Source organism: Lissotriton helveticus, chromosome 6 (assembly GCF_964261635.1).
Source record: "Lissotriton helveticus chromosome 6, aLisHel1.1, whole genome shotgun sequence".
Taxonomy (NCBI): Eukaryota; Metazoa; Chordata; class Amphibia; order Caudata; family Salamandridae; genus Lissotriton; species Lissotriton helveticus.
In genome coordinates, this window is record NC_136067.1 from 1,194,626,200 (window position 1) to 1,194,650,529 (window position 24,330).

At 44.2% G+C, this 24,330-nt stretch overlaps 1 pseudogene; it reads right to left on the reverse strand.

The window, feature by feature from the left end:
* Positions 1–1,707: 1,707 nt before the first annotated feature.
* The window catches only part of LOC144762644 (vesicular inhibitory amino acid transporter pseudogene), a 54,547-nt pseudogene continuing 31,924 nt past the window's right edge, over positions 1,708–24,330 (reverse strand).

The following is a 24,330-nucleotide window of genomic DNA, read 5'->3' on the forward strand; positions in this document are numbered from 1 at the left end:
TGCTTTGCCATATAGATTCGGATCCCTGTTCATGGTTAACCGACGTTTCCACTCCCCAGGCTTCCTTTCTTGTATTAACAGAAAAAGTTTGTTAAATAGTGGATCAGGGGGGGAAAGATATGTCAGATCTAATTGAAGCAAAACACCATGAATCAGCTTATATGAACCCAAAAGTATAAAATTACCCTGAATCCGGGCTATTAAATCAGGCATCATAATCCAGGTATCATTTTGCAAAAAATCATTCAGTTTCCTGAACCCTATTTTCTGCCATTTTTTTTAAAAGCTCCAAATTGATATCTACCCCGAAAAAAGAGAAGACGGAGCTAATGGGAGAGAATAAATTAAGAAAAGGAAGAGAGTGCCTTTTTAACAGTGCAGTGCGTCTTTTAAGGAACCAGTGCAAAACCTTATACCTAACTGTTTTTGGTGATTTGAAAATTTGAAGCGGTGAGGGAATCTGAGCTTCCATACAAATCAAATCAAAGAAAAAATTAATGAAAAGTTGTTGGGTATTGTCCTTAAATCTAGTCATAAATTGAGCCAAATAGGCATCATAATAGTCTTTCAGATTAGGAAGAGCAAGTCCTCCTTGTTCCTTATCCTCAAATAAAGTTTGCAAGGCAATGCGTGGCGTCTTTTTGGCCCATATAAAAGAAGAAAACAAAGATTCAGCCTTAGTGAAAAATGAGCCAGGTAGGGCACAAGAGATAGTTGAGAATAGAAAATTAAATAACGGAAGAACCGACATCTTAATTAGAGCAATACGTCCCAAAATAGTCAAAGGTAGGAAATTCCATCTTTCAAACAATACTCGAATTGGGAACATACCAATCATTAAGTAGAGTCAGGCACAGAGTGGGTGCATCGATATGCAGTCATGGGCCAGCATTGGCGGCAGCTGCTGTGGAAGGGGGTAGAAATTCATTTGAAGGCAAGGGGAGGAGAATGGTCACCTTAACCAGTGAGTGGGGGTGTATATCAGGCATACCTCGGGGTAGATGGCATCCAGCACGGGGGCGAAGAGGCACCCCGACCGGCTGTTGCTGTGGATAGAATGAAAGGAAAGTAGTGAGGGTTGTGGGGGAAGAGGGAGGGAAAGGGGGCATATGGTAGACGGCCCGGCCCGTTAGTAAGGCCGCCTTGGTCCAAGTGGTGACCTACATGATGAAACTTTTTGGTCCCACGGGATCGGGGATCCGTAATGTGATCAACACCCAGGGTGATTACGGCGCATGGGAGGCGGTGTCAAGGGGGGGTAAATAAAAACACAATGATGTGAAATATGGGACATGAATGGAAGGGACTTGATGTCGTAGTGTGTTTGGGGCAGTGTGTAAGAAGGTAGCGAGCCCGGCCATATTGGAGAAGAAAACTGATAGCAATACAATGGTTAGTCTTGCACTTTACGTAGACACCATTCATTAAATCTGATTGCCTTAGACTGGATAACAAGAGAAATCAATTGTGTATGTGGAAAATTAGTATTGGAAGGAACAACTTATATATGCAGAACGATCAACTTATATTTACACAGAAACAAAGCATAATAAATAATTCAGGTTAACATCCAAAACACCAAAACTGTAGAAAACTTAGTGCACAGGTACAATGCATGTAAATCTATACGAGGTAGAGGTCAATGGGTGGTGGCAAACAGGCACAGAGTCGGATTCTTCCACCACGGTCCAACAATGTGTTGATTCTTTAGCTGCACAGCAGGGCCTGCGTCTGAGTCAGTGAGGTGGACTTCGGAAGCATGGTGCACTGAACTTGGTCTACTGCAGTTTGTTCGTCCACAGGCAGGTGCTGCGACGATTTCATTGGACGCATGGTGGCAGTGTGTGGAAACTTTTCCTGCACGGCAGTGCTGCATCAGGAAAACAGGAGTTGGATAAGCATCAATTTTGAAGTCTTGTGTTGCTTTTTGCTGCAGAAACAACCTCCAAGGGTCCAGAACTGCAATTGACAACACTTTGCTGGTCAGACCTCCCAGCAGCAGAGTACAGAGATGCTGCAGGTGAAATTTTGATGACCCTGAGACTTCTTAACAGGAGGCAAGCACACACAAGCCCTTGGAGAACCTTCACAGGCAGGATACAATGTAAAATCCAGTCCTTTTCCTCTCCAAAGCAAAAGCAGCAACTGCAGGCCAACCCATCAAGTAGGCATTCTTCGAAGGATAGTCTTTGTAGTGCTCAAGTTCTTGCCTTGCCCTGTCTTGACTCCAAACACACTCCAGGGGAGGTGCAGACAGCATTGTGAGAGGCCAGGCACAGACCTATTCAGGTGTCAGTAGCAACTCCTCCCACCACTTCAGCCTGGTGATGGACCATCAGGTTCTGCAGGGCACACTCACTTTGTGTGGGTGTCTAGAGTGAAGGCACAAAAAGCCCCGTCAGTCTAAACCAAACATTGATTCCACAGGCAGCCAGAGGCACAGGATGGAAAAAACAAGAAAATTACCACTTTCTAAAAGTTGCATTTTCAAAGATGCAATTTAAAAAACACCTTTACTAAAATGTGTTTTATATAATTCTGAGCCGAGAGAGCCTAAACTCAAAATATCAATCTGTTCCCATTGAAAGTTACACTTGTAAAATGTTACAAGGCAGCAGACAATGATAGCCTATTGGAGAAGTAGTGCTTACAATAGTGAAGAACGAAATTGGCAGTATTTCACTATCAGGACAGCAAAGCATACCAGTACGGAGGTACGCGACTCCTCCCCCTCATTGCCAATAAAGCGTGAGTGAGACCGGCCGCGCTGGTGTGAGCAGCGCGAGCTATGCGCTGGTGGTGAGAGGCTCTACAGCAGGCTAAAGAGCTGGTTGACTTAAGAACCGCTGTTTTAAAATTACTGTGATATATTTTTTAACATTTGAACTGTGTGTGAATATTTGGCAGAACTTTGCACATCCCCCTGCACTTACCCTGATCTTTGTCGGTCCCCGGTCCGTCACGGCTCTTGGTACCGCTTGAACGGAGGGACGCGACTCCTCCCCCTCATTGCCAATAGAGCGTGAGTGAGACCGGCCGCACTGGTGTGAGCAGCGCGAGCTATGCGCTGGTGGTGAGAGGCTCTACAGCAGGCTAAAGAGCTGGTTGATTTAAGAACCGCTGTTTTAAAATTCCTGTGATATATTTTTTAACATTTGAACTGTGTGTGATTATTTGGCAGAACTTTGCACATCCCCCTGCACTTACCCTGATCTTTGTCGGTCCCCGGTCCGTCACGGCTCTTGGTGCCGCTTGAACGGAGGGACGCGACTCCTCCCCTTCTCTCACTGCACTTCCGTTTTTTTCCTCCCCTTAAGGGAGATGGGTGCTCGGCCGCGCCGATGGCGCGCCGAAGGCACGCCAAAGGCAAGCCTGTCTGCGCCCGTCAGCGAATGGTTCGCGGCCAGCGCCAGTAACGCTGCTACTGAGGGTAGGGACAGTAAGAGGATCTCCTGGTCCAGGTTGGATCTAATTGCGATGAATACAGCGAGGCACTGTGAGTCAAACAAGGTTGTTTAGCAAAGGCTGAATTACCGCAGGTATGTTTGCACTGTGGCAAGGTTTTATGTGAGGACTACTTGGTACTCAACCAGATTGGTCAGCATAAATCCATTCCTATAGCGGGTCCCTCCAGTTTAATTGTTAGAGCTGGCCTACTGAATTGCAGATCCTTTGCTAGGCAAGCAGAGGATATTTGGTTATTGTTGTTGGACTTGGAGTGGGACGCCTTGTTCCTGACAGAAACATGGCTGAACGAAGACTCTCTGACTACCATCACATTAGCTGTCCCTCTGGGTTTTAAAATGAGTTTTTCGAACCAGGAAAGTGACAGAAGGGGCGGGGGGGTGACTCTTATTTTCAAAGATAAATTTACGCTGACATCCTCGCTACCTACCACCATCATAGGTATGGAAGGGTTACATTTCTGCCTGCAAGTCAACCCCAAACTCTCATTGGCAGGGATAGTTATCTATAGACCCCCGGATTGTACGGGGGTCAGTTCAGGTGAACTCATGGACATCATTGTCCAAAGCTCCCTCCTACATCCCCACTTTATAGTAGTGGGGGATTTTAATGTTCATGTAGACACGTCTAGCTGCCCCCTAGCGGCTCAGTTAATATCTACCTTGAGCGCTGCTAACTTAATACAAATTATTACCGGCCCCAGGCATCGAGCAGGGCACACGCTTAATCTGATCTTTTCTAACATTTGGGACACGACAGCAGAGACGCCGCAGCCGCTGCTTTGGTCGGACCACTATTTGATCTCCTTTGCTATTACACTGCCTCTTGGTTGTCAGACTGTTGGCAGACGCTCCTTTCTGCATAGGCAATGGAAAAACCTGCGATCTGACACCATTGGCACTGTCCTGGCAACTAATCCCCCTGTACTGATGTCAGATCCTAACACTGATGCAGTTGCGCTGAATCGATGGATAGGAGATAGGGTGGAGACCATTGCGCCAGCCAAAATCACCCTGTCTCGCAGGGAATCCCCCTCAGCCCCTTGGTTCTCAGCAGAGCTGAGGGTGGAAAAGTCTGCTTGTAAAAGGTTGGAGCGTGCGTGGTGGGTGAATTATTGCGAATCAGCCAAGGTTTGCTATAATACAGCCGTTCGCAAGCTGAAACAATCAATACAAAAAGCAAAAAAAACTCTTTATTGCCACCTCTATCCACTAGCGGAACAATCCAGCAAAAAAGTTTTTTAAATAGTGCAGTCTTTTTTTAAGCCTAGAATCATTGAAACAGAAGTCACTCCATCTCAGACTCTTTGTGAAGACATTTCGAATTTCTTTGATGATAAAATTAAGAAAGTGTATGGTACTTTTGCCGGCTCTAGTCCCACTGTATTGGCAGACACTGTTGAAATTAGCGTCCCCCCCCCCGACTCTAAGTCAATTCCATCCGATTTCATTCATGGAAGCACTGCAGGAAATAAAGAGGTGTAAATCAGGGGCTCCGGACAATCCCTGCCCTCCGAAGCTCTGGAATTTGATGGCGGAGTCAATTGTTAATACTCTCTTGCATATATGGAACAGGTCCATCACATCTGGGGTGTTTCCGGATTGCTGGAAACACGCCACACTCCTCCCTTTGAAATAAAAACCAAACGGGGATCCGGAGGATCTTAGCAACCTCCGACCAATCTCCCTACTGGCTGCTCCAGGTAAAATGATGGAAAAATTGATACAGCGCCAGTTGAATAGCTTTACGGAGGAGAATAAGATCTTGCATGAAACACAATAAGGTTTTAGGGCCGGCTTTAGAACCGAGACCGCCCTGATTGAGGTTGCTGAGTCAGTCAGGTGGTCTTTAGATTCAGGAGCATCAGCTATGCTGGTGCTCCTGGATCTATCTGCCGCTTTCGAAACGGTCGACCACGGTAGACTCTTGCAGCGCCTAGAGGACATTGGCCTTCAGGACAAAGCACTTGGGTGGCTTTGTTCGTATCTGACAAATCGGTCACAGAAAGTGGCGCTGGGCTCTTTCTCCTCGAAACCGAAGCGGCTGGGGTGTGGGGTCCCTCAGGGATCGGCACTCAGCCCTCTGCTTTTTAATATTTATTTAGCTCCGCTCTTCACCTTGATTGCCAACTGGGGGGTCACGGCAATTTCATATGCTGACGACACCCAGCTTGTTATTCCTTACTCAGAAGTGTCGGGGGCAGCTTTTTCCAAGTTCAAGGGGTGCCTCCGCGATGTAGCCAGCTGGATGAATACCAACAAACTAAAATTAAATGCGGGCAAGACAGAGGTTATTTTCTTTGGGAAAGGCGTTCATCCCCCCTCGGATCTGTGGTGGCCATCTGAGATGGGCCACGCGCCTCTCCCCAGCACAAAGGCAAAACATTTGGGGGTGAGGTGGGATGATAGCCTGTCCTTCTCCTCCCACATCCAGCAGGTCGTAGCAGGGTGCCTAAGCAAATTGAGGAATTTGCGTAAGTTCCTCCTGCTTCTACCGGAAGACTGTCGAAAAATGGTAATACATGCGACTGTTATTTCAAGGATGGATTATGCTAACGGCCGCTATTTGGGCCTACCTAAATATTTGATTCAACGCTTGCAGACCGTGCAAAATGGGGCCGCGAGGCTGATAAAACGGTGCACAGACATAATATCGACTCCAAAATATCGTTTGGACAGAATATCGAGTTTTAAATATCGTTTGGAGAAAATATCGACAGGACAGAATATCGACAGGCAAAATATCGTTTTTAAGGTAAGTGAAGTAATATCGACTGTAAATAATATCGAAAGTAAAAAATATCGTGTTTTATATAATATGTAATTATTTATAGTGTTTTTATGTAATAATATGTGTGAAAAGTGTCATTTTATGTTATAATTATTTTTAATTAATGATTTTTTTTAAATTATTGTGTAATTTTATTCTGTAGCGGGTTGTGGGTTTATAGGGGAATAGGGTGGGAAGTAATTTAATTATAATTAATTAAATATGTAAATTTATTAATTGGTAGTAATAATTAATTAATTGGTAATTAAATAATATATGTTAATTATTTAAAATTTAATTGGTAATTGATTTAATTTAATTTATTAATTGCTAATTATGTAAATTAAAATAATGTATTTCCTGTAGCGGGTTGCGGGTTTATAGGGGAATAGGGTGGGAAGTAATTTAATTATTATTTATTAAATATGTAAATGTATTATTTGGTAGTAATATTTAATTAATTGGTAATTAAATAATATTTGTTAATTAATTAAAATGTAATTGGTAATTATTTTAATTTAATTGATTAATTGCTAATTATGTTAAATTAAAGGGGTATTTTTAGGGTTCAGGGTCAGTTTTTAGTTTTTGGGTAAAGGGGTATTTTTAGGGTTCAGGGTCAGTTTTTAGTTTTTGGGTAAAGGGGTATTTTTAGGGTTCAGGGTCAGTTTTTAGTTTTTGGGTAAAGGGGTATTTTTAGGGTTCAGGGTCAGTTTTTAGTTTTTGGGTAAAGGGGTATTTTTAGGGTTCATGTTCAGTTTTTAGTTTTTGGGTAAAGGGGTATTTTTAGGGTTCAGGGTCAGTTTTTAGTTTTTGGGTAAAGGGGTATTTTTAGGGTTCAGGGTCAGTTTTTAGTTTTTGGGTAAAGGGGTATTTTTAGGGTTCAGGGTCAGTTTTGGGTTTTTTAGTAAAGGGGTATTTTTAGGGTTCAGGGTCAGTTTTTAGTTTTTGGGTAAAGGGGTATTTTTAGGGTTCAGGGTCAGTTTTTCGTTTTTGGGTAAAGGGGTATTTTTAGGGTTCAGGGTCAGTTTTGGGTTTTTGGGTAAAGGGTTTTTTTAGGGTTCAGGGTCAGTTTTGGGGAACAGGGGTACAGGGGTACAGTGTAAAAATAAAGTAAAATTAAATGTACATTAATTTAATTTAATGAAATGAAATTAAATTAAATTATATTTAAATAATTTTAAATAATTTAAATTAAAAAAAATTATTATATACTTACCAATACTTACGTTGTAATGGTAGTGCATTGTAAAAGTTGCGTTGTAACGTCATATATCCACTGTTGCACTCTTTGCAGTGGGAATAATAATTTTTACTCTTTTGTATTTGTACGTTAATAATATTGGCTATTATTTAATTAAATTTTGTTACTATATATATATATGTTTTAAGAAATATGATTAAAAAAATATTATTTTTTTACTTTCATTAATTATTTAATTATTAAAAGTTATTTTAAGTATTGTTAATTATATTTTAGTAATTAATTTTTTATATTAATGTAATTAAACATTGTTTTTATTAAAGTCGATATTTTTTACAACTATATTTTTGTAAACGATATTTTGTAGTCGATATTTTTGTACTTACCTGTTTGTACATACAAACTCGATATTTTGGTTGTAGATATTTTTTCCTCGATATTTTGGGTAGTCGATATTTTGGTAGTCTATATTATTTCAGTGATCCTGATAAAACATATTCCTTTTTAACAGCATGTCTCTCCACATTTGCGCGATCTGCACTGGCTCCCGGTGGCAAACAGAATCAAATTTAAGGCTCTAACCCTGGCTTTTAGAGCTCTCCGCGGGACCTGCCCCAATTATCTTAAAGCGAGACTCCCTAGGTATGTACAGGCGAGACTTTTGCACACTAACTCCCGTTTTCAGTTACACGCCCCGCGAGTTAGAAAGGTGCGTCTCGGAGGCAGGAATTTTTCGGCCAGCACGGTGAAGTTGTGGAATGGCCTACCGCCGACCATTCAGTCAGCAGCATCAGAAGTTGGGTTTAGGAAGCTATTAAAAACCTGGCTCTTTACTCAAAAGCTCTGAGCCACTGGTGCTATTTACTGTTCCACTGAGCTGCTCATATAGCGCCGGGACACCTCCGACTGAGGTAACTGTTCGCGCTCTTTAAAACTCTGTATTATTATTATTATTATTATTATTATTATGTGTCCTATCTTTCACATACACTGTACCGTGCCCTTGGGGGTACCTTGGGCCTACGACAGGGGTCTCTTGCATATAGTAAAAGGTAAAGCTACAGCCTGGCAAGTGGGAGAACTTGCCAAGTCGACATGTCAGTTTAAAACTGCACTCACAGACACTGCAATGGCAGGCCTGAGACAAGTTTACAGGGCTACCCATGTGATTTAAAGGCCATGAGCACACATAGAGCACTTAACTAGGGACTAACCAGTAAATCAAATGTCAATCATGGATAACCAACCAGATTCACAAGTTAACAGGGAGCACTTGCACTTTAGCGCTGATCAGCGGTGATAAAATGCCAGCGGCACATAAACCAGCAAAAATGAAGGACATCATAACATAAAACATACAGGAGGTAGAAGCAAAAAGACAGGAGAAACTACAGCAAAGATGCCAGGTCTAATATACTATATTTGTACTTTTATGAACAATATTTCAATTTTTTGAATGTGTTTAAATTAATACGGTATTTTTTAATTTTGTATACATTTTTGGATTCTTGTTTTTTTTTAATGAATTGTATTTAATCATCATCATCATCAAATCTTTATTCGGTCAGACAAAGCAACTATTAAAGTGCAAAGTGCATTACGATAGCAGCATATAAATAAGACTCAATTACCTAAAAAACAACATAAAATACAGACTAAAAACACGATTAAAAGCCAAATATCGGCTACATACACAAGGTTGACAATCAGGCCTCGAATGTCGAGATATCAAAGCTGCCCATAGAAAGCGCAATCCGGCAAGTGAAACATTTTTGTCAGGAAGCAATCGTAAGTACATAAGAGCATGGCGTACTTAGTTAAAGTTATAAAGTGTCCTGCAGAGACGTATTGTCACAACCACAAGACAACCTGTTACCAGTATGCACCCAGCCTACAACAGAGGCCAGTGAATGGTGTATTTGATTAAAGCAAATCCTGTCCAGGAAGAATTTTTCACTCCTGCACTTGATCAGCAAAAAATGTAACTCCAAGCTCGGCGTGTACAGACAAGGCTGGTGTGCATTTGGTAACTGTACCAGTCGTCTGAGAAACGCATTTTCCACTGTTTGAATGATGTCGGTCTAAACATAACACCAAATCTCACTACGATAACGGACCTGCGAAACACATTTCGCCTCATAAAGTTTAAGCAAAACTGGTGGGGACCAAGAACCCAGGCGTTGAGCGAAGCAGGCCAAGGCCACAGTTGATTAAAAAAAACTACACTTTTTTTCCCTCCAGCAGGGTTTGCCATTATCGTTTTATTTCAAAGGTAAATAACATAAGTAACAAATAAATGTATTGCTAGTTCAATAATCATCTCTTGAGCCACATTATTTTTGTAGTCGATATATTAGTACTTTGCTTTATTAGTATATTAAGTTGACATTTTTTAAGTTGGTATTTGTCACTGATATAATTAAAAAAAAAAAATCTTTATTGTTATTTTCTGATTTTATAATTTCTTACATCACATTACATTACAGAATACCTGAGTATAATATTCAGGCATGTATGATGCAAATAAAGAATAGCAGTATGGAGTTCAACAATGTGATACAATAGTTAGGATATTAACCACTGTTACATATACATGCTTCTCTAAAGAATTTTTGCTCTTGGATCACTGTGTGCTATTTCTTATGTGCAATGTTACATCACAGTTCTTAATCTGCATTCAAGGCCATCTACATCTTGTGATAACACATCAGGTTGGGACCAGCCTATCGGTATCTGGCACTCATGGTCTCAACACATATAAATGCTCATAGGACATAATCATTGCAACACTGCAGTAAGGGAGTTGTGTTATGAAACAAGAAGAAATCACTGAAAGTTCCAATAAGACATATTTTCTCTAATTTATAAGAACAACTAAACAATATAATATAGAAAACTGCCATTGAAAAGATACAAATAAATTCAATATAGCATGTCTGGATATGAAAATGCATATTCGGAATTTTACAACACGGCGGCTCGCCTGGATGGGGTTTAGATCAGTACGCATGGTAAAGAGTACTACTTCGCCAGTGATTGGGCAGGGTCAGGGTAATCTCCCACAATGGACTAGGGGACACACGGGCTACCAATGCTACGCGCTCTTAAGTGTGACCACCCCATCCATCTTAGCTCAGAGTCTCTAGTGTATTTACTGCAGATCAACAGACTGGGTATCATCACCCTCCTCTGTACTACAGTGTTTGAAGGCAGTGAGTAGTGTATCCCAATATTGCGCTATGGGGTGTAATGCTGTACTTTCCGCCAGCGCCCATATTGTGAGTGAACTTTTCCAGCTGATTACCTCTGGGGGTCGGCATGTTTCCACCTCTTAGTAATTAAGCGCTTTGCAGTTATCAGCCCCAGATCCAGGAATCTTGACGTGACTCTGTATTTTTGGGATCCGGCATAAAGCCCTAGAATACAAACTTCCGATGTAAGCGGCAGGGATGAGTCTCTACATAAGGCAAGAGTTGCAACCACTTCATGCCAATAAAGTTGAAGGGAAGCCCAGGACCATAGCATGTGAAGCAGATCCGCATTGAACTGCTGGCAGCGTGGGCATGTAGAAGTGGTAACGTTAAAATATCTGTTTATCTTGTCGGGTGAAAGGTACGCCCTCTGTATGATGTACGTTTGTATAAGCTTAAATTTGGAGCTCCTCTCTACATACTTAGAGCCAGCTAGGACAGCATCCCATTCCCTATCATTCCAAGGCAGGCCTCTATATGCCTCCCAACGGACCCAGAGTTGTTGCATCGGCTTCAGAGTATGTGTAAGTAGTGCCTCCACCAACCAGTGCACTATATGTGATCCTGCCCCCATTACGTGTAAATATTGTAATAGTAAATCTGTCTTTGGTTCAATTATTATGGCTCCCCAGACGGCTGACAGGGCTCTCAGAAGGGAGGTGTGTAAGAGGAATTTGCCTGCCAGCAAGTCAGTATCTTCCACTAATGCCTCAAACAACAGTAGTGTGCCATCTCTGTATAAATCGCCCAGAGTGTCTTGTCCTACAGTATGCTAAGCTGTTAGAACTATGTCAAAAGTGTCTAGCCTCCCCCTTGGTGCCCCCAGCAATGGTAAAATTGTAGCATATGGAAGTGTTGTGCGAGTGAGATTCAAACTCCTCCTATAGCATTTATCTGCCAGTCCCACGTGTAATTAGGGCAGTCGCGAGAGTCTGGCAGCAGGATGGAATAGATGGCAGATTTGGGATTGGGTCCAAGGCTGTTGCAAGGTCGCTGTGTCCTCCAGACATCTGCCATCTAGCCATCTTGCCACCCATTGGAGCTGGGCAGCTATGTAATACAGCTCCATATTAGGAACAGCCAACCCGCTCTGACAAGTAGGAGCATACAACTTCCACAAGGCAACTCGCGGCCTACCTTTGTTACATATTAAGTCTCGGATTAGCCGTTCCAGCTCTCGGAAGATCCTAGTTGGGACATAGAGCGGGAGATTCGAGAAATAGTACAATAATTTGGGAAGAACAATCATCTTCAACAGGGTAATGCAACTCATGACGTTTAGTGGGAGTGACGTCCAAAATTGCATTTGGGCCCGAACAGCCGAGATAGCTCTCATCAAATTGCCCTCAAGCAAGCTATCAGGCATCCGATATATGAAGACACCAAGATAGCGGAAGGTAGTAGGATACCATGGGAGAAGCGAGCCATTAAGGAGCACATACACTTCCTTTGTCACTGATATCATGGCTCCATGATAGATTTGCGGTCGATATTCTGACATATTGCTCCTAAAATAACACTGGTAGGAACTCTCCCATTTTCCTGTAAATTAAACTCACGTATACTGTACTTACACACAGGTTTGCTCACACACATGTGCGCACAAGCACACAAAAAAACACATATACACATATGTACTTCTGAGCTACCAGTTCTGGTAATTTCACCTACAAATAGTTAACTTGGGAAATACCCTTCAAGATATTTAGGTTATATGCATGGAGCTCTGGTGCTCACTGATTTGTGAAGTACTCTACCTGCATTTCACTTTGCTAATACACATTGTATGCTTACCTCCCACCATATGCCTCAAGTAACCCTTTCACCGAGCAGGCAATCCCTGATAGGCTGCATAGCAAGCCTAGGCTCAAAATAACAATGTCTGCAAGTTTCTCAAAGATGCCTAACTTTCTCCATTTCAGTTGTAGGTGGAAAAGGGAAGGCAATACTAATGTCATGGCTGCACCTGTCACACTGCCTGTCAAGCCCATCAGTACAGCAAAATGTGGCATATACAGAGCCATCATCAGAGTGAACAGAAGCAGGTTGGCCCTCAAGATCCAAAGAATGAATGATTGGCTGAGGCCTGTGTGACGGCAGGTAAGTAGCAAGGTCTGCAATAATTCCGCAGCTGCATGGAAGGGAAGCGGATAAGAGAAAAGAGCCTTGGCTACAAGGCACAAGTCTGCTAGTGTCTTTAGAGAGGATGGCAGGTTGTCAGTAATCACCTCTTTTGTGTGCTCCCCCCAAGTCAAGAAGGCGCTGAGCGCAAACAGTGTCTTAAATAGAGAGGCAAAGAAGTGAGTCCAGGTCAGCATGCTTCCAAATTTCCTGGGGTTCATCATATTTCCTTCTAATGTGGGCAGGAAAATCTGCGAAGTGTAGCTGAAAATAACCACTCCAATGGAAACCATGAAGTGTTCAAAGTCCGTTGAGACCTTGAATCTGCCCCAGGACCACAAGTGGACTTGCGTAAGGCAGTAAGTCATTACTATTAGCATGATCACAAAGTGGGCCAAGGAGCAAAGCAGGCTGAACTTGGACACCATCTTGAGACTCCTGATAAACACACAGGGCAGCAGGAGCGCGAAGGCGACGGCAGACCAGGTTTTCTCTGTCACTGGCACTGAGGGAAAGCTATGTGACAGCAAGCTCCCAGTCACAATTAGATACAAAATGCACGTCATGACTAGCTCTAATACCTGGGTCACGCAAACGATAAGGCCCACTAGTCTGGGGAAATGGTTTCCGAAGGATGCCTTAGCAATGTCTTCGTATGTGTCTCTCGCTCTTTCAAGCTGTCCGTCTTCGTTTTCTTCGTATAGGCAAGCGATGAGAATTTTCCCTGTGTGGCAGCAAAGCGCTGCTGCCAAGATAATGAGGAGCAGCCCACTGTATCCACTGTGAAGAAGAGCATACGGCAGCCCAAGAACAAAGATTCCCTGGAGGGAGAGAGAAGTAAAGAAAACAAACTGTGAGGTAAACAAAACATGGCGGAAAACAGACTCCAGCTATAACATTTTTTTTACGTGTTTACCCACACTAATTGTATCTACTTTCATGTGAAGGTGCTGGTCAGGGTGAAGGTGGGAGAGTGATTATCTTTTTTTGCAGATATTTCATAACGCAAACTCAATCTGAAAGCATTGGAGGGCTCTACATGAGCACTAGTTATATTACACAAGAAACATATATATTTGTAATGGTTTTTTTATGCTCGGAACCAATATTAGGTATTTTACTCAGAATCACAGGATGTTGAACAACGCTGAGTCTCGATCATGACTCCCAGGTCACAAGTCGCCATATCTGCCCGTTAGGCCACATCCTATCGTTTTAAAACTCAATCTGTCAGTAATGGGTGCTTTTGGCCCAGATGCATCAAGCTAAAATCCGCTCACAAGAGGGCAGATTCTCAGAATTCTCAGATTCGCATCATCCCAAATGCAAAAATCGCAATTTAAGAAATCGCAAAATTGCGATTACTTAAATTGCTATTGCATTTAAGGAATCTCAAATTGAGATTCCTTAAATGCAATGCATTAAAGTAAAAAAAATAGCGATTTCATTAAATAGGGGGCCAAAAGTTCCATTTTACACACAAACATGCCCTTAGGGCATGTGTGTGTGCAAGATATACCCATATGCAGATTTCAGGGGTGCAACAGGTTGTCCTTTTGACACCCTGGCACCCTTGAAATTGCAATCTCAATTTGCGATTATCTAATTGAGAATAGCAAATTGAGATTGTCTTCCCATTCATTCATATGGGCTCTAGGCCCAAAGGAATGAATGGGGAGGTATTCCTTAATTGCGACTCACAATTTGCGAGTCGCAATTAAGGAATTGTAAGAAATCGCTATTTTTTAAGCGAGATCTTCATGCATAGCATTTTGCTATTCCTTATTAGTGAATCCTTATTTTTCGCTAATAAGGAATCGCAAAATGGGTGCTTGATGCATCTGGGAGTTAGTGATTAGTGGCTGAATTAGAGTTACCATTTTCATATCCACCTGTTGAGCTTTTCATGAGTGGGACACTCAACATGAAAACATTCTGATGTAAAAAAAAACTCAGTGGGGCAGATTTACAAGCCCCTTGCGCCACTTTTGCGTCACTTTTAACATGGGAAAAGTAATGCAAAAGTGGCGCAAGGGGCTTGTAAACCTGCCCCAGTATTTCTTACGGAACACTCTGTATTGGACTCTATCTGCTTGAACACTGTTGCATTTTTGGGGTACATTTTGTACCTAATTAAAAGTTTTGAAATCAAGTTGGTTATTACAATATAATGCATGAGTTTCAGCAATCTCTGTAAATAAAACAGGTCTTGTAATTTCTTTATGATCGACGATTTGTGACATACTAAGTCACCGGTGAAAAAAAAATTACAGACTCAGAACTCAACTGTAATAACTTATTTCAGAAGAGTTCTTACATCACAATGCCTGCTGCCAGAGCCAGCAACCCAGTGAAAAGGCAGTTCAGATCACGGAGCACAATTAAAGCAGCTGTTGGAAGAAACAAGCACTGGCAAAGCCAATAGGTCTTCTCTATGGAAGAGCCATTGACTTTGCCAATGTGTTTAGGAATTTTGTACAGTGTGTAGAGTATGCCTGCTGTTTAGCATGGCTAAAAGTTATTTGTGTAGAGGAGAGTGGTGTGGAGTTGACTGGAGTGTTGCAAAGTGGAGTGGCATAGAGTGGAGTAGCGTAGAATGGAGTATAGTGTTGTAGAATGGACTGGAAAGGTAAACATCCTTCCCAACGCGGTCAAAATACTGCGGTGCCATTATGACGCGTCTTTTACAACGACGTGCGCTGGAGGGCGCTCTAGACTAAGGAATAGTAGATTTACTATTCCAACACCTTCCTTACTGTACGTAGGCTGGAGTTGGAATAGTAAATCTTACTATTCCTAAGTTCAGCACCCTACAGCGCAAGTCGTCTTGCTTTGTAAAAGATGCATTGAGATGTACCGTGATCATTTTGATCGCGTTGTAACATCATACATCCAACTGGAAAAGAGTGTTGTAGAGTTGAGTGGCATTGAGCAGAATGTTGTAGAGTGGTGTAGAATATCATACAGTGGAATGGAGTTTGGAGTTTTTGCCAATTAGAAATTATGGAACTCTTTTGGCTCCAGATGGACTCCATAGAAATGGGACATAAGTATTAGGATGGAATGCACTAAAGGCTGGTTTAGAATGTGGGGTTCACAGTTACACACAGAAGAATAAAGATGTGTACTATGAAACTCCATGTGTTGCATAGACATATGCAGGTACCCAGGCTGGGGAGGACGCTACAACTGGTGACGAGTTAGGGGATAAGTAACCCGAAGATCGACAGTGCTCTCCCAGAGAGTTTGCTGTGGTCCAAGCAAACTGCTTGTGCATGGCACGTGTGTTGCAGTTGAAGTGAGAAACTTACACTTAACACATTTGGAGTCAAAGCTCAACTTGGGCTGCCAAGAAGAAGGTAAAAATTACGGAAGCGTTGCGTTCAAATATTTGTATCAATGACTGAGAACCTACTGGTGAGATTATACGTAAAGGTACTTCGCTGCCGTGCAATATACAGTCATATTTAATACTGGAGTAGAACTACCCCTAAACTCTGGGTGATCGTTGTAGGAGAGTAGGGTCTGCTTTCCTATGGTCACCCCATTTTTTTTGCTTTTTGCTTCACTGGTTTTCGATGTAATGTGGCTGTGGGCCTGCTAATCAGACCACAGCCCTGCTGTTCTCTCTCTAAATTTCACACCATGTACTTTAGGTACATCACCAATTGGGATTTGGGTCACTCGTATGAGTCCCTGTACAGTGTACTATAGGTACCCAGGGCATAGGTGCACCCAAGGCCTACCGGGGGCTGCAGCATATCTTTTTCCACCCCTGGCTGGCCATCCAAACTGACACAACTGGCTGATCACTCAGCTGGGGCAAGGTCGCGTAATCACCCCATGCTTAGATATAGTATTCCTATGTCTAACCTTATATCTGGACACATATACACCTATAAGTCACTCCTATGGCAGGCCTTAACAATCCTGAAGGAAGAGTGCTTGGTTTTATGTGAGATGGTGCTCTAGCATGAGCTGAGCCTGTCTGCAGCTTTCGGAACCATGTCCTTATAGCTGTTCTAGGATATTGCCATACCATATACTCTTAGGTGCATTATGTACCTCGCGGTCAGATGCTAAGTTTGGTTTGGCTTTATCAAAATATGTCGTGTAAGGTATCATACGCTTTGGAAAACTACCCCCTCAAAGGGAAAGGAGTGTAACCACCCCCTTCCTGGGTCCCACCCATAGGAGGGACCTAGCAGGTAATCCAGCCCCTAGATTTGGTATATAAGTAGGAGATGAGTCCCAAGACTTTAGATATATCCTGACTGCAACTCTGACACGAAACTCTAGACCTTTGACATCCGACTCGACGTAGAAGACTGAAGAATCTCCCTTGTGGTCAAAGAGTGACCACCCTGTGCAAGCAGGCACCATCAAGCGCTCAACAGTTTGCTTTGTCGTTGCTACCACCGGAGCCCGAACACAGAGCCTGACAAGACCTAGACTTCCAGACATTCAACAGCCCGATCCACAGCCACAACAAAGCTGAGAACCGTGGAGGCGACGAGAGACGTGGGACCGGCCATCTTGGAAAGCCAGGGAATTGCTTTCCGTGCAACTTCTGAGACACCCTTGAAGTTGTGCATTGGGGATTGAGAAGCCCCAGCCTCGAGCACCAACTGCATCGAAGATCACCTCTCCACAATCACCGAGTGCTACGTGGGGCCCTTTTGCATTTTCCTGCTTGACGCATCTGTCTGGTCACTTGCCCATTGGCTAGTGGCCTCTGTGACAATGAAATCTGAAATCTAAAATGCTGGTCTGATTGCTCCAGACTGGCCCTTGCTTCCCTGCGAAGGAGAAGCCCCTCAGTCTTTGCTGGCCTGAGTAAGAAGCCATCTTTGATTCCAGTGTGGGTTGCATTTGCCAAGGCCTGTTGACTCCAAATTGATAACCGACACCGTCGACAGCGAGAACCTTTGTGGGAAAGTCAGTATCCAGCTCCTGGTTGTCGTCGACACCTCCTGGTCCACTTGGCTGCAGAGACAATCTTCGGGACAGCACCTGATTACTTCCCTACATCGCTTGGTTCCTTCCTGGTTCCTTCATGGTCACTGGCTAGTGACCCAGACTCTGTCCCCTCTGCTTTCAGGTACTCTTCATCCTCGATCCGCCCTTGGATCCAAACGGACTCTTCTCTCCTGGTCGCCTGCAGCATCTTTTCTCCAAAGCTCCATAGAACTCCACGACGAAACCCGACACACTTTCGGACCTATGCACCCACTTCCTGTGGGTGAGGTAACGTGAGTACTGTAGTGCTCCTGTGAAGATTAACTCTCCTAGTGTCCTAGTTTCAAGTGGTTAGCTTCTAGTCCAGTCGGAAGACTCCTAATTCTTTAACTTTGTAACTTTACGCACCCATTGACTTCTATGTGTACACGCGTGCGCGATTAGACACTGCACACCCATCCCATGGGCCTCCTGCTCCCTAACAACTGTTAGTCCAGTGTAGCCCCAGCGATTCCCAAGGCCCTAGGCCTTACCATTGTTTGTGACGTGGTTCTTATACCACTATTTTAGTATATGGTTTAGCGGGCCACCAGGGCCTATCCATATTTGTGTAACTTATTGTATGTTATATTAAGTTACTTGTTATGCGCTTGTGCCTCTGCCCTCATAAAGAGTTCAGAGGATTGTTTTAGAAATAAATACATATATATTTTGAATATATAACCTGTGAAGTGTCCTTTCATTTGGTATTAAAGGGATTGCATATGGTAAAAAAGCTGGCTTCACATGCCCTCTTGAGTTTAGCCTAAGACTGCTTTTGTCCATGCTACCACTAGGATAGCTGGTCTAAAAGGTTGACTTTACAACCATCACCCTAAGGGTTGTTTGGACTGGTGCAAGGTGCTCACTAGAATAGTGAACATCATATACCAGGCCAACTTCTCACATTGGTGTGCAGCGGTTGGGATTTGAGCTTGCTGTTGTTTTACCAATTGTAATCTTTGAGATATCATTTGAAAGATCACATTAGTTGCCATAGGTGCATATAACAAGACTTAGAATACATACGTTCTACTGAACTTAGTTGTTGTAGACCAAAGGGCTTAGCACACCCTGACTACAACTCCTAGAGAGGTTCTAGTAGGAAATACATAGTGTAGGTAGGTGCACACACCACACCTCACGAGAATCATGTCTAACACAGGTGAGCCAAGTTTGACTCTCCCTGTGGGAGGTGACCCTCCCAGGGCACCCTCTAGATATGAAATGCTCAATTTCCAAGAGATGAGACACTTGTGTACCTCAAGGAGATTTAAACAGGGTTCCAACCCTACCATTTCCCACCTGATAGAGCTCTTAAAGAGGGCTGATGCTAAGAAGGCCACTAAACAAGGTCCCTCAGCTCATGCAGAAGAGGTTCTACCCTCTACAGATGATGCATCAGATCCCACTATCATAGGTGAAGAAGGAGATGAACCAGAGGAAGAATCTTAAGAAGAGGTTTTCCAAGACAGCCAGGTCCAAGTTGGGAGACTTAGCCAGGCTAATCTAAGCCTACATGGGGCTGAACATGGGCTAGCCCCATACAGACCTATTAGTAGACTTAACCAGGGGTATGAGAGGAGGAGGTCTCACTCAGGTGACTCCCACCACTCTCAGGCCTCTATGGGATCCAATACCCTTGCTCAGAGAGGGATGACCTCTCCTGAAAGGAGAGAGCATCAGGCTAGGATGAGGGAAGCTAATCTGAGGATTGAGAGGCAAGAACTAGAAGTTGCCCTTGCCAAAGAGAAGCTTGCCCTAGCTAGAGAGCAGAAATTGAGCGGGTTACAACCCACTGGTGGCAGCAATATCCCTAAGGATAAAGATAAGTCCCATGAGAATTCTAGACACCTGAGTAAGATAGTGCCCCCCTACAAAGTTGGGGATGACATCCACAAGTAGATAACTGCTTTGGAAAGGGCCTGCAAAGTCCAGCACGTCCCACAGAGTCAGTGGGCAGCTATCTTGTGGCTCTCCTTCGAAGAAAAAGGCAGAGATAAGCTCCTCGCAGTTAGTGATGCGGATGCTAATAACTACCCTGTCCTGAAGAGTGCTCTAGTTGATGGGTTTGGCCTAACCACTGAACAGTACAGGTTGATGTTCAGAGATACCCAGAAGACACAGACTCAGGACTGGACTGATTTTGTTGAATGTGCCACTAAGGCTCCTGAAGGTTGGTTACTGGGAAGCAAAGTTAAGGACTATACAGGATTGTATAATTTGATCATGAGAGAGCAAATCCTTAATAATTGTGAGAACCAGTTGTTGCACCAATACCTGATTGACTCAGATCTGACCTCTCCCCAAGAATTGGGAAAGAAGGCAGACAAATGGGTCAGAACCAGGGTTAAGCAGAAGCCCCACAACCAAGGTGGTGATCAGAAAAAGGCAGACCAGAAGGGTGGGGATCAGAAACAAAAAGACCAGAAGTCTTCATCAGGCCCCCAAAATTCAATTCTAATGAAGGGGGGTCCCAAACTTCCAAGAAGAAGAAGAAAGAAGGTCCAAAGAAACCTTGGTGTAATTACTGTAAATCTGCCTCTAACTGGTTTAGTGAGTGCACCAAGAAAGGTACAGCCCCTACCACTGCGGCCCCTAAGGCAACTGCACCCCCTAGTACAGTCAGCAGTGGTAGTTCCCAACCCAAGGCTATAGTGGGGTTAACCATGGGTACAGTCAGGATTCCAACTCAGGCTGTCCTGATCTGTGATGTGGACATGGCTATGTCCACTACTGTGAGTCCCAATACTTTGGGCAAGTACAGACAGACACCTTTGATTAATGTTAAAGTGGCTCAAGCCTACAGGGACACATGTGCCAGTGTCACTGTGGTGACACCTAACTTTGTGGACCCTGGACAGATTGTACTGGGTGATAATTACCTGGTGACCAATGCTAGCAATGTCACTACTACACATAGTGTGGCAATTGTTAATTTCTCCTGGGGAGGGGTAACTGGCCTCAAAAGAGTTGTGGTAAGTGCAGACCTCCCAGTTGAATGTCTTTTGGGCAATGATCTAGAAAACTCAGTATGGTCAGAAGTGGAGTATAGGACTCATGCAGAGATGTTATGCATTTCAGCACATGTCCTTGCTGTGACCAGGTCACAGGCCAAAAAGTGCCAAACTGAACAGGCCTTGGATCCTGAAACTATGGACCAAGTGCCACCCAAGAGAAAGAGCAGTAGGGTTAAGGCAGTGCCTTCCCCCCTGACCTCAAGGGAGGATCAGCCTTCTCAGGAAGCTGATTCAGAGACTCCTGAAGGAACTGTCCTAGAAGAGCTTGAGCCTGAACAGGTTGAGTTTCATGGGACAGAGGGACCTTCAAGGGCAGACTTGAGGCAGGCTCAGTTAGACTGCCCCTCTCTTGAACCCCTCAGACAGCAAGCTGCTTCTGAGGCTGCTGGGAATGCTCAAGGTACCCATAAAGTGCATTGGGATGATGGGCTCCTTTATTCAGAGGCTAGAGACCCCAAGCCTGGTGCTTCCAAGAGGTTGGTTATACCTCTGCAATTTAGGGGCTTCCTTCTTACCTTGGCCCATGATATTCCCTTGGCAGGACATCTAGGGCAGAACAAGACTTGGGACAGGCTTGTCCCTCATTTTCACTGGCCCCATATGTCAGAAGATGCCAAGGAGTTGTGTCGCTCCTGTGTGACCTGCCAAGCCAGTGGCAAATCATGTGACACAACAAAGCCCCCCCTCATACCACTACCTGTGGTGGGGGTACCCTTTGAAAGAGTTGGGATTGACATTGTTGGACCAATGGATGCCCAAACAGCTTCTGGGCACAGATTTATACTGGTGGTAGTGGATCATGCCACCAGGTATCCAGAAGCTATTCCCCTAAGGACCACTACAGCACCTGTTGTAGCAAGGGCCTTCCTGGGAGTTTTCTCAAGAGTGGGCTTTCCAAAGGAGGTTGTCTCAGACAGAGGTGCAAACTTCATGTCTGGGTACTTGACTGCTATGTGGAAGGAGTGTGGTGTTAATTACAAATTCACTACACCCTGCCATCCACAGTGCAATGGGCTTGTTGAAAGATTCAACAAGACCCTCAAGGGTATGAGCAAGGGTTTACCTGAAAAGCTTAGGCGAAGATGGGACATCCGTCTACCCTGCCTTCTGTTTGCTTACAGAGAGGTCCCACAAAAGGGGGTTGGCTACAGCCCTTTTGAGCTTTTGTTTAGGCAGCCTGTAAGGGGACCCCTATGTCTGGTGAACGAAGGATGGCAGTTACCTCTCAAAGAGCCTAAACAAGACATAGTGGACTATGTACTTGGTCTCCGCTCCAGGATGGCTGAGTATATGAAGAAGGCTTCTAAAAACCTGGAGGCTAGCCAAGAACTTCAAAAAGCTTGGTATGACCAAAGGGCTGTGCTGACTGAGTACCAGCCAGGACAGAAGGTGTGGGTGTTGGAGCCAGTGGCCCCAGCAGCACTCCAGGACAAATGGTCTGGACCTCACACCATTGTTGAGAAAAAGGGAGAGGTCACCTACTTGGTGGACCTTGGCACCCCTAGGAGTCCCCACAGGGTGCTCCATGTCAACAGACTCAAAGCATATGTTGACAGGGCAGACATGGGCTTTCTCATGGCTACAGATGAGGGACAGGAGGAAGAGAGTGACCCTCTCCCAGACCCGTTGACTCAGTACCCTGATGATGGTTCAGTTGATGGTGTGGCCTTGGCAGGCAGCCTCACTGACCAGCAGCAACAGGACTGCAGACAAGTTCTACAGGCCTTTAGACATATGTTTTCATTGACACCTAGCCAGACTAACTGGTGCACCCATGAGGTGGACACTGGTGACAGTCTGCCTGTGAAGAGTAAGATCTACAGGCCACCTGACCATGTCAGGGACTGTATAAAGACTGAGGTACAGAAAATGCTTGAGTTGGGAGTAATTAAGCCATCAGAGAACCCCTGGGCCAGCCCAGTAGTCCTTGTACCAAAACCTCACACCCAAGATGGTAAGAGAGAGATGAGGTTCTGTGTGGACTATAGAGGTCTCAATGCTGTCACTAGGGCAGATGCTCACCCAATTCCAAGAGCAGATGAGCTCATTGATAGATTTGCTTCCCCCAAGTTTCTGAGCACATTTGATTTGACAGCTGGCTATTGGCAAATCAGGTTAGCTGAGGATGCCAAGGCCAAAACTGCTTTCTCAACCCCAGTAGGTCATTATCAATTTGTGGTAATACCCTTTGGCTTGAAGAGTGCACCTGCCACTTTCCAAAGGTTGGTGAACCAAGTTCTCACTGGGTTGGATGACTTTTGTGCAGCTTATCTGGATGATATTGCTGTCTTCAGCTCCACCTGGGAGGATCACCTGATCCACCTGAAGAAGGTTTTAGAGGCCCTGCAAAAGGCAGGCCTAACTATCAAGGCCACAAAGTGCCTGATAGAGCAGAGTAAGGTTGTGTACCTGGGACACCTGGTAGGTGGGTGTCAGGTTCAACCACTGGAGAGTAAGATCCAGACCATCAAGGACTGGGCTTCTCCAACCACCCAGACACAGGTCAGAGCTTTCTTGGGCCTGTCCGGTTACTACAGAAAGTTTGTTAAGAACTATGGCCCCTTTGTGACACCACTTAATGACTTGACTTCAAAGAAGATGCCAAAACGGTTCAGTGGACAGTTAGCTATCAAATGGCATTTGATGACCTGAAGAAGGCCATGTGCTCTGCACCTATCTTAAAGAGTCCTGACTACTCCAAAGAGTTTATTGTCCAAACAGATGCTTCTGAGTTGGGGGTGGGAGCTGTGCTTTCACAACTTAATGTAGATGGTCAAGACCAGCCCATTGCTTTTAATAGCAGAAGGCTGACCCCTAGAGAGAAACATTGGTCAGCTATGGAGAGGGAGGCCTTTGCTGTGGTTTGGGCCCTGAAGAAGTTGAGACCATACTTGTTTGGCACTCACTTCAAAATTCAGACAGACCATGAGCCCCTTTTGTGGCTAAATCAGATGGAGAGTGAGAATCCCAAACTGCTCAGGTGGTCCATTTCCCTACAGGGGATGGACTTTACAGTGGAGCACAGACCAGGGACTGACCATGGCAATACAGATGGTCTCTCCAGGTACTTCCACTTAGAACATGAAGACACAAGTGGTCAAGGTTAGTCTAATGTCCCTGCGTTTGGGGGGGGGTTATGTAGGAGAGTAGGGTCTGCTTTCCTATGGTCACCCCATTTTTTTGCTTTTTGCTTCACTGGTTTTCGACGAAATGTGGCTGTGGGCCTGCTAATCAGACCCACAGCCCTGCTGTTCTTTCTCTAAATTTCACACCATGTACCTTAGGTACATCACCAATTTGGATTTGGGTCACTCTTATGAGTCCCTGTACAGTGCACTATAGGTACCCAGGGCATAGGTGCACCCAAGGCCTACCAGGGGCAGCAGCATATCTTTTGCCATCCCTGGCTGGCCATCCAAACTGACACAACTGGCTGATCACTCAGCTGGGGCAAGGTCGTGTAATCACCCCTTGCTTAGATATAGTATTCCGATGTCTAACC